The sequence below is a fragment of the Bison bison genome, unplaced genomic scaffold (assembly GCF_000754665.1).
Source record: "Bison bison bison isolate TAMUID 2011002044 unplaced genomic scaffold, Bison_UMD1.0 scf7180017864263, whole genome shotgun sequence".
NCBI lineage: Eukaryota > Metazoa > Chordata > Mammalia > Artiodactyla > Bovidae > Bison > Bison bison.
Window position 1 is genome coordinate 10,287,738 of NW_011494835.1, and position 10,656 is coordinate 10,298,393.

A 10,656-nucleotide genomic window follows, 5' to 3' on the forward strand; every position below is an offset into this window, starting at 1 on the left:
ATGTGCTCCTTTTTCTATTTGGAACCAGTCTGTTGTTCCATGTCCAGTTCTAACTGTTGCTTCCTGACCTGCAGACAAATTTCTCAAGAGGCGGGTCAGGTGGTCTGGTATTCCCATCTCTTTCAGAATTTTCCACAGTTTATTGTGATCCACACAGTCAAAGGCTTTGGCATAGTCAATAAAGCAGAAATAGATGTTTTTCTGGAACTCTCTTGCTTTTTCCATGATCCAGCGGATGTTGGCAATTTGATCTCTGGTTCCTCTGCCTTTTCTAAAACCAGCTTGAACATCAGGAAGTTCACGGTTCACATATTGCTGAAGCCTGGCTTGGAGAATTTTGCACATTACTTTACTAGTGTGTGAGATGAGTGCAATTGTGCGGTAGTTTGAGCATTCTTTGGCATTGCCTTTCTTTGGGATTGGAATGAAAACTGACCTTTTCCAGTCCTGTGGCCACTGCTAAGTTTTCTGAATTTGCTGGCATATTGAGTGCAGCACTTTCACAGCATCATCTTTCAGGATTTGGAATAGCTCAACTGGAATTCCATCACCTCCACTAGCTTTGTTCGTGGTGATGCTTTCTAAGGCCCACTTGACTTCACATTCCAGGATGTCTGGCTCTAGGTCAGTGATCACACCATCCGGATTATCTGGGTCGTGAAGATCTTTTTTGTACAGTTCTTCTGTGTATTCTTGCCATCTCTTCTTAATATCTTCTGCTTCTGTTAGGTCCATACCATTTCTATCCTTTATCGAGCTCATCCTTGCATGAAATGTTCCTTTGGTATCTCTGATTTTCTTTAAGAGATCCCTAGTCTTTCCCATTCTGTTGTTTTCCTCTATTTCTTTGTATTGATAGCTGAAGAAGCCTTTCTTATCTCTTCTTGCTATTCTTTGGAACTCTGTTATTTAATTAATTCATTCATTTACTTTGTTGTAGTAGACCATTGCCAGATGAAGGAAAAAAATAAAAAGAAAAACAGCTCAATTAAGGCTAGAAAAAGAAAAATAAAATGTGCATGTGACCAGAAGCTACCACTAAATTTTTAGAGTACGGATCTTGGCAGGAGACAGAGTACACCTATGCTTTAGCTTCCTTAGAAATAAAATAGAATAATGCCAGTTAAAGGGAGAAAGAGGAGTTGTGATATCGAAAAGCTAATATCTACTAATTAATTTAAAGGGAAATTTGATTCTACTTAAGATCCATGTATCAGGTAAATTCTTAAAGTTTATGACTTTTCCTACTCTTAGTTTCTTCCCCTCTCCTCCACCCCTAACCCTGAGTGTGGTTGGAGAGCTGACAAATACACACAGTACATTCAGTTGCCAAATACCTGGAGGCACATGTCAGCCATGATTATCGGCAAGCTGTGCTACATGCCAATTTATCCCACAGGGGCTCTGGGATTACGTAGATGTTGTTAGTCCACACTGCCAACAGACTCCGTGTAACACACAAACAGAAGCAGAGCCCTTCTCAGATCTAACCACACATTTCAGATCATGACTTTGTTTTTGTTTATATACCTTGTATTTCAAAATAGGTTTATATTTATCCCAAGGAAAAATAAAGATTAAGAGACTGGGTGTGATCATATATCTTTCTGGGAATTATTCCCAGAAATTGTATACTGAAAATCTGTTCCAAAAATATAATTTCTAGATAGTTAAGTGGGCAAAATATCAGCTTGTTATTCACTTGCTTATTAAAAAGCAGATCAGAAACATACCTACCCTGTCTTTTAACGATTAGTGTCTAATATTTAATTGTCTGCTCCCTGCCTATTTATCCAAACATAAACCTTCTTTTACATGAATACAGAAATCTAGAAGACTCTCCTCTGAATTAAGTGCTGCTTTTAATGAATAAATAATTCATGAACTACTACTTTCTTCATGAAAGTTTCCAAAAGTTGGATAGTACTATGAATGTTTTCCTATCACCACCTACTCTAGCTTTCAAAACTTATATTTCACATTTTGCTAAATTTGCAAATTGTGTAAATGTAATGGGTTTCACTTTATGGATTTACCTTTGTGACAGTTAAATCTCTGCTATCAACATGTTTGTAAATTCTCACATTAGAATTTCTGTTTTAATTTGCAAAGTCTGAAATCAAGGTGGTTGAAACGGGAATAAACTAGTTGACTTCTGACATATTTATAAGAGATATGTATTCATTTCACTTGGCCATCAAGAAATTTAGTAAAGAATCACTAAGCTTGAAAGCATCAGTGAAAATAGAGAAAATTAAAGTAAAAGCTATCATCCACTCAGTAATCTAGCTCACTTTCACCTCATTATTATTGCTCTTTTATATTTCCTATCAGTTTAGATTTCACTGCTCATATTCAGGTAGCTGAACTTGAATTATTTATGTAACTTCTGTGAGCTACAAATTGTTCGTTTACATGTATTATATAATAGAGTTGTTGAAACCTAAATTAAATAGGATATGTGAGGTAGCAAACATATTGTAGACTTTAATAAATGGTAGTCAACATCTTTTAATTCTCCTATTCTTCATCTTTTATTTCTCCCTTCTCCAGGGGATCTTCTAAACCCTGGAATCGAACTGGGGTCTCCTGCATTTGAGGCAGATTTTTTACCAACTGAGCTATCAGGGAAGCCCCATATTCTTCATATTAACCCTTATCGTCCATTCCCTGAAATGTACGGCTCTACATGCAACGTTATGATGTGTAGAGGTTTTTAAGTCTAGGCTTGTTTACTCTCCTGCAGATACATTTTCCTAATTATTAGTGAGTGAGGATTCTGATTAATATATAGACATACTTAATAAAGAAATCTTGTTTTAAATATCAACGTTTGTCAAGTAATATAATTCAAAGTTATTCTGATATATTTAATTTAGTATTTTGGGTTTCTTTGGTTGGTTGGTTGGTTGATTAGTTTTTCTTTGTGTCTTGCTTAGCTTGGTGTCCTGTGACTAACTGCAAACACCCAGACAGACTTCGTTAAATATAAACAACTTCAAATGGTTCTCTCTGTGGCTTGAAAGCACCTGTGGAAAATGACACATTGAGCTTTTAATAGATAAAGATTTTTATTCTTTTTCTAGATTATGTTAAAGGTGTCTGTAAGGGAAGTTAAGCTTTATTAAACCTTTGTTATGTTTAATTTTTATTTTTAACCTTTATTAAATTATTATGCAACTATAAGGACAACCTATATTTTAGAACGGAGAAGGCAATGGCACCCCACTCCAGTACTCTTGCCTGGGAAGCCCCATGGACGGGGGAGCCTGGTGGGCTGCAGTCCATGGGGTCGCTAAGAGTCAGACAGGACTGAGAGACTTCACTTTCACTTTCAGTTTCACTTTCATGCATTGCAGAAGGAAATGGCAACCCACTCCAGTGTTCTTGCCTGGAGAATCCCAGGGACGGGGGAGCCTGGTGGGCTGCTGTCTATGGGGTCTCACAGAGTCGAACATGACTAAAGCGACAGCATCAGCAGCAGTATATTTCAGAAACTGGGACTATATATGCTTTCCTTGAACAAAAGTCAAGATCTGAAAAAGGTCCTATTAATAAATTAAAAGAAAAAAATAATATAATTTCAACCCTCTCTCAACTTCATATTTTCTCCTAACATAAATGGAATAGGGGCATAAGTATGGGATCATAATTATTAAGAGTATGACTCTGGATAACTTACTAAAACACCTTGTCATCTGTTACCAGTTCTGCAGTATGGGGTAAGAACAGTGTCTAATGCTTGATTTTATGATTGCTAGATAAATAGTGTTCAAGTACTTGGAAGTATCAGTATGCAATACATGTTAATGTTAGAAAAGGGAAAATTTTTAAAATAACATGAAAATAATCTGGTATCATGAAATTAAAGAAAATAATACAGATATATTATTATTCTGACTAAAAAGTACTTCAGGAAATGCCCTGCTAAAATTTTTGTCCACTTGTTGCTATATTAAATGAATAGCCAGAAATGTTAAGATGCAACAGTGATTGGATATAGGTTACATTAAGGTATATGTAATACTGTTTTATTTCTCATGGAGAATGACAAAGTGTATATGTTAGATCTCAAGAAAAATGTCCTACCCTTGTTCTACCCTGGATACAACCTACTCTGAACATGAACTTAGGTTTGTGATATTAATGATTATATAGATCTCAGAACCACATAAAATTCTAAAGTGCACAAAAATTTAACTTTCTGGATTATTATGGTTCATTTTGGAACTACTTAATATAGCCTCTTGTATTCTAAGTTTATGATGACATGTCAGTGATTAGAACCTACAAGTAGAAGAGCAATAGTTACAAAAGTGACATTATTAATAATGTGCCACAGTTTTAAATTTTAAATAGCAGTTGCTTGTAAGGGGGGAATATGTTGCATTTTGAAAAATAAAAATAGAAATAGTCATTGGAAAGCTAATTACAGGTGAAAGTGAAGTTGCTCATTCGTGCCCAACCTCTTTGCGACCCCGTGGATAGTAGCCTGCACCAAGCTCCTCCATCCATGGGATTTTCAAGGCAAGAGTACTGGAGTGGGTTGCCATTTCCTTCTCCAGGGAATCTTCCCAACCCAGGGATCGAACCCAGGTCTCTCACATTGTAGACAAACACTTTACTGTCTGAGCCACCAGGGAAGTCCTAATTACAGGTAAAATGGTTAAAATTTTTATTACATGTTGGAAGAGAAAAAAATTATGTCTCATACTCACAGATGTTAATTTTTTTTCTTTGTTTTAAATTCAATTTGAACACAGCAAAAAGTAAATGTTAAAAAAACAGGTTGCAAATGATATTTTAAATACTTCACATTAATCTTTCTAAAATCAAGAAAAGTTACTTTTTATAAATTTATTCAACTAGAGAATGTTTATTTTGTTATATGTGTGCACCATAAAATTGCTAAAGTAACAAGCATATGTTCTTGGTCATTCAGTCATGTTCCACTCTGCTACCCCATGGATGTAGCCCGCCATGTTTCTCTATCTATGGGGATTCTCCAGGCAAGAATATTGGAGAGGGTTGCCATGCCCTCCTCCAGGGGATCTTCCAGACCCAGGGATCAACAAACCCATGTCTCTCACTTTGCAGTCAGATTCTTTACAGTCTGAGCCACCAGAGAAGCCTAAGCATACTAGAGTGGGTAGCTGATCTCTTCTCCAGGGGAACTTCCTGATCCAGGAATCAAAGCAGGGTCTCCTGCACTGCAGGCGGATTCTTTACCATCTGAGCTTGATTACTGTACAACCCATTTTAGATTTTTGGAGCATCATAATTATTGAAATGTTTTCACACATATCTATTTTGTCTCTTAAACTATAGTGAAACTATAAGTTCAAGCCAGAAATGATAGATAGCACTGTTTATATACCACCTACTCTCAACCATGTCCCAGTTTTGGCTCACTACTAAATTTTTGTCTCTGTCTTTTTTTGTATAAGAAAAATATTTTAAAATATTACATCTATTAGCTGTACTAATTACTTAATTGCTCAACTATTTGACATGGGATTTGACCAAACTACATTATACAGATAACAAGAGACAAATTCAATAACTTTGAAGGCTCCATTCCTCCACTTTTGATGATGAGCAAGAAGGTAGGAAGCCCTTCATTAGCCTAGGGAAGCTTATGGAAGAACTGGCTCACAACAGATTCTGAGTTATGTGGACACAGCCTTTTTGTCAGGACATTTTTCCTTGAACAGAAAGTTCTGGCTTTGCTTTTGTCTTGATAGTCTCTGCCTGCTATTTCCCTTAGTAGAAAGCAGCTTCACCAGGAGCTCTTTCCCTGGTGCATAATCCAGTCCAGCCATAGATGGTCTGTGTTCTCTGGCCTGAGAGCTCATGGATTTCATGTGCTCTGATACTTCTCTGCCCATATGTTTGACCTCAATAAACCCCATGCATTGATGCAGTTATACATCAGGGTTAATAGATAGTGATTTGTGTATCTGTGTGTTATTTGTATGAAAAAAGATGTTGAGATCTATTACTTTAAGATTAGCATGAGAGAACACATCTCATCACTTAATGGTAAAGGCAACAGGGACAGTCTTAAATATATAATACTTGCATAAGTCTGTTTTCATGTGTGCTTGGAATAGGAAGAGAAAGTAGGATAACAACATCTATGATTTTCTTCAAAATGCCACAACACCATTTTATTTAATATATACTGAGAGCTCTTTTGGAATCAACTGGATCCATGTGATTGGGTTACAAAAGTAGTATTGAAAATGTAAGCAATGTTAAACTCCAGCAATTCAAGACAGAATGTTAATTCTAACAGAAGCCCTTCAAGGCTTTTGTTACATTTGAATATATCTTAGTAGAGCATGCCATCAACACAACTCTTTTTCAGTAAATATAAATATGTGCATCCTTTTGTAATATCATCATAAAGTATACATGTTTCATCATGTAAAGAATACTTAGCACAGTTTATTTCCCATATTTTTAGTACAGCCTGGAAAAGTCACTCATATTTATTGATGTTTTAAGCTACAAAATAATTGGCAAAAAAAAAGCATGTGTCTCTTATTACTCATATAATTTATTTAAATGAACCATATCTACAGGGGATAGTTGGTTTGAGAGAAGCCTACAACTATCTGTATGATTGTATTTCCATTGAAATTAGATTAATTTAGCTTTCCAGCAAAGGGAAGTACTACTTTCTGATGGCTACAGTTTGTTCCTTGAGACTGAAGGCTACTGCATAATGGCAGTCTAAACATCTATGAATCTCTGACAAGGAAATGGATAGTCTCCCTTAATGTTACAGCTCTCGTGTGGTTTTTAACACGACTCTAATATGAAATTGAAGAAATCTACCTATCACTTCAGCATATATTACGCACTCATTCTAGCTGGGGACTTGACAGAATTCATGGGCTGTTTGCTGAATCTCTTTCAAAGGCAGTGTCTAAATCCAAATTCCTTAATTTTGTAGTCAGACACCCCCAAATTATGGTTCCACCATTACTGCCATTCATATTCTTCCAAAGAATTACATGAAATTATATAGAATAGGCTATATTTTTCATTACTGCTGTGCTTTTTTTCAAGGACCTCTTTCTTAGCACTGTTTCTCTTTCCTGCCTACTCTGTTTTCTGTCCAAATACTGTCTGCCTGCCTCCTAAGCTCAATGCAAAAGTTAACTCTGCTCTGTAGCTCCCACTGACTCAAGAGCCATCAGTTCAGTTCAGTCACTCAGTCATGTCCGACTCTTTGCAACCCATGAACCGCAGCACGCCAGGCTTCCCTGTCCATCACCAACTCCCAGAGTTTACTCAAACATGTCCATTGAGTCGGTGATGCCATCTAACTATCTCATCCTCTGTCATCCCCTTCTCCTCCTGCCCTCAATCTTTCCCAACATCAGGGTCTTTCCAAATGAGTCATCATTTTGCATCATATGGCCAAAATATTGGAGTTTCAGCTTCAACATCAGTCCTTCCAATGAACACCCAGGACTGATCTCCTTTAGGATGGACTGGTTGGACCTCCTTGCAATCCAAGGGACTCTCAAGAGTCTTCTCCAACACCACAGTTCAAAAGTATCAATTCTTCTGCACTCAGCTTTCTTTATAGTCCAACTCACACATCCATATATGACCACTGGAAAAACCATAGCCTTGACTAGATGGACCTTTGTTGATAAAGTAATGTCTCTACTTTTCAATATGCTATCTAGGTTGGTCATAACTTTCCTTCCAAGGAGTAAGCGTCTTTTAATTTCATGGCTGCAATCACCATCTGCAGTGGACTTCATCTGCCTGACACAGTCTATCTTCCCATAGTCTATCTTCTACAATAGATGTTAGGACATGTTTTATTTCCTCTACTTGATTATGAGTGTTTTGATGGCATATGTCTCAAGTATCTCAGCTTTCTCACATACATGTAGTGCTGCTTTTTGTCAGTTCACTTGAATATGCTTAATCATTAGGTGGCAGAAAAAGGTGCATGATTTCTATGGATATGCAGTTCAAGTGAAATATAACTGAAACATTGAATGAATATATTAAAACCATGGGACTGACTTTACTATTATTTTGGCAGGGATTTTATTTAAGAGAAATGGAACCTTAAAAATAGTTCTTAACATTCTGTTGATTTCTACGAAACAATGACACTAGTTCCTGTGGATGTGCTCATGTGCTAAGTCACTTCAGTCGTGTCCAACTCATTACGACCCCATGGACTATAGCCTGCCAGGCTTCTCTGTCCATGGGATTCTCCAGGAGAGAATACTGTAATGGGTTGCCATGCCCTTCTCCAAGGGATCTTCCTGAAACTAGAGATCAAACCCAGTCTCCTGATACACCCTGCATCAAAGGCAGAGTCTTTATTGCTGAGCCTCCAGGGAAGCCAATAATAGCACAAGTAAATAAAATCCAAAAATTATCCCCAAATCCCATTTGAATTTCATCTTTTAGCATGTCCTTGAATTTGTATTTCTTCCACACATCTTTCCCAGTCATACCTAAAAAAATAAAATAAAATAAACACAGTCATTTCCATGAGAGTACCAGTTGCAGAGTCAATAAATTTGAACTTGGTGATAGTCCTTTAGTGTGATAGTTCAGTATAAAAGATGGAACAGGTCAGGTCTGGCCCTGTCCCTTCCATCTATGTATTCTGTAATCCTGGGCAAGTTACTCTGCCTGGCTCATCTTCAGTTTGCTCTTGTTGTTTTAGACAAGCTAAGCCTTGTCTAACTGTTGCAACCACGTGGACTGTAGCCCGTCAGCCCCTCTGCCCATGGGATTTCCCAGGCAAGAATGCTGGAGTGGGTTATCATGTCCTTCTCCAGGGAATTTTCCCAACCCAGGGATCGAACTCATGTCTCCTGCATTGGCAGGTGGATTCTTTATCACTGAACCACCAGGGAAGCCCCAGCTTCAGTTTGCTCATCAATAAAATGTGGAGAAGGATCCTACCCAATAGGCTTTTTTATGGGGATGTAAAGCTTATATAAGTGTTTTATATATATGACCTACTTATATTACTTACTCTTGGCTCTTGCCAGCTGTAGACAAACACTGGCAGAACCAAATTCAGACTTCTTTATGTTTTTATTACCAGAACTCAGCCCAGTCATGTTTCAGGCAGATTAAGTATATTTTAAACTTGCAGCATTTTCTTCTATGGAAAATTTATTTGTTAAATCAGTTTCCTTTTGGGAAGCAAAGTGGAAGAGCTCAGTAACAGTGCTTCAGATATACTTTGTGCCCATATCCATTGATTCTTTGTTTCAATTTCTTGGAAGTTAATGGTTTTCAAATGGGTCAGGAAAGGATGATGAAACACAGAGCAACAATTTCTCTTATGAATTCTTCTACAGTGCATGCACAGAAATAAAATGATTAGACTTATGTTTGTCTATCATCTGAGGAATAATGTATGTTATTTGGCATAGAGGTAATGGCAATCTGAAGCTTTTCAATTAAATTGAAAATGCTGACACACCAATTCTCTTATCTCATATATATCATTAGATAGATTTGTGTTTGACTGAATCACATGGAGGCATCTTTGTGTATCTTGAGAAATATACCTTCAATTAATGGCATACTACACAATCTATTGAATAATTTTCTTGAAAACTAATAATAATTATTTTTACATGTGTGTTTGGTAAATGATATTATACATGAACTCAGACCAAAGCAATTATTAAACAGAAGAAAGAATTAATTTGCCCTTTTTTAGGATTATTGTATAAAAATTAAATGATATCTAGTCATTAACTAGCACCAGTTGAAATTCATATAATGTCATCTGTCTGCCTACTGTATATAATTTAAAGGCTTTTCTGTACATAAAGAGTGTTTCCCAGAAGTGTTTTATTCTTTAATTTTCTTTATTAATTTAAAAATAATTTTGTTCTTTTGTCATATGTCCTACAGAGTAGACACATTTTCTTCTAGTGCTAATTTTTCAGTCACATTTATGTGAATGTTACATTCTAAATTGATATATTAGAGCTAATCACTAAAAGCTATTTCTGCTGTCTTTGAACCCAAGAAGAAAATTCTGAAGGTCAAAGCTTCTCTTGCTCTCTCATGCATACACTCATTTTATCTCTCTCTCTTTCTATTTTGTCCTTTCTCCAGTTCGTTTCATCTTTATATCTCTCATTAATGTTCTAAATCATTAATGTATTCTGAGGCAGTGGAAAAGAGGGATTTTTCTGTGTTAGGGATAATAGATTGGCAGGAATATAGGGAAGAGAGGCTATAATTGTCTAAACTTACAATCAGATTAAATCCGGGTTTTCCCCCATGGTCTATGCTGAGAAACTTTATTACTTCTGAGTTATAGATATGAAACCAAACCACAGACAAGACAGTATTTTAAAGAAATATTCCATTCAGTTCAGTTCAGTTCAGTCGCTCAGTCGTGTCCGAATCTGTGACCCCATGAATCGCAGCACGCCAGGCCTCCCTGTCCATCACCATCTCCCCAAGTTCACTCAAACTCACGTCCATCAAGTCGGTGATGCCATCCAGCCATCTCATCCTCTGTTGTCCCCTTTTCCTCCTGCCCCCAATCCCTCCCAGCAACAGAGTCTTTTCCAATGAGTCAACTCTTTGCATGAGGTGGCCAAAGTACTGGAGTTTCAGCTTTAGCATCAGCCT